The sequence below is a fragment of the Mesitornis unicolor genome, unplaced genomic scaffold (assembly GCF_000695765.1).
Source record: "Mesitornis unicolor isolate BGI_N332 unplaced genomic scaffold, ASM69576v1 scaffold20821, whole genome shotgun sequence".
Classification (NCBI taxonomy): Eukaryota; Metazoa; Chordata; class Aves; order Mesitornithiformes; family Mesitornithidae; genus Mesitornis; species Mesitornis unicolor.
Genome location: NW_010163392.1, coordinates 9,058 through 9,654, shown reverse-complemented (window position 1 = coordinate 9,654; position 597 = coordinate 9,058).

Below are 597 nucleotides of genomic sequence, written 5' to 3'. Positions count from 1 at the left end.
CCAGGGACCCCCTGCTCCGCCGTCGTGACCAACCCGGCTGGCCAGCGTCCCCATGGCCGGGGTGGCTGTGGGACAGAGGGGGGTCCATGCATGGGGGACCCCGGGAGCGCTGGGCGATGCAGGCGCCGCCAGCCCCGTGATTGGCGCAGCGGGGGACGAATGCCGCAGCTGAGACGCGGCCCAGGCTACCTGAAGGACCCCGCATGTCCTCAGGTTTCACTCATGACCATCTGACAGCAGCAGCAGCTGCGCTGCCAACAGGCACTCGCTGAGCCAAAGCCTCCAGGAGTCGAAGGAGAGGGGAAATTCTGGCCCGAAAAGGTCTCTCCTTGGGATTTCGCTCTCTCTGTACCCAACAGTAAGTACCGGATTCAGCCCTGGGCTGATGCCAAGCCACCAGGCAGGGTCTATGGGGTCTTGGATGTCCCCGGCTTTGTCATTCTCGCGGTGCCCAGAGCTGTGCAAGTAACAACGGGGGCTTCACCGTCCGAGCGCCGGAGGTGGACGGGAGCAGGATGGCCCCCGCGTTGCTGGGGTGGCGTTTAGGGCTGTAGGCACCCGCCAGACCCCCCCTGCGTGGAAAACAGACCCGGATGG